Below are 324 nucleotides of genomic sequence, written 5' to 3' on the forward strand. Positions count from 1 at the left end.
TCGAAAGCTGTATATACGAATTAAGAATAAAGACCAAATGATAATAACATGAACGAAGTAGACAGAGGAAATAAGAGTAAAAATAGAAAGCAGAAAAAAATAACTTTGTAAATGTCAACGTGATTACATTTACTATGCTAAAGGAATATATTCCATAGGGATACATTATAATTTACATATCAAATATTCAGGACGTAAAGAGGAAACACGTCAGACTTAATGATATTTATAATTTTCGAGAAAAAAAACATAAAAAATATTTTTAGCACGCTTTGTCGTATTTCGATAAACAGAAATTGATATACACATAAAAAATCGAGTTTC

This window comes from Penaeus monodon, chromosome 15, assembly GCF_015228065.2.
Source record: "Penaeus monodon isolate SGIC_2016 chromosome 15, NSTDA_Pmon_1, whole genome shotgun sequence".
NCBI classification, from domain to species: domain Eukaryota; kingdom Metazoa; phylum Arthropoda; class Malacostraca; order Decapoda; family Penaeidae; genus Penaeus; species Penaeus monodon.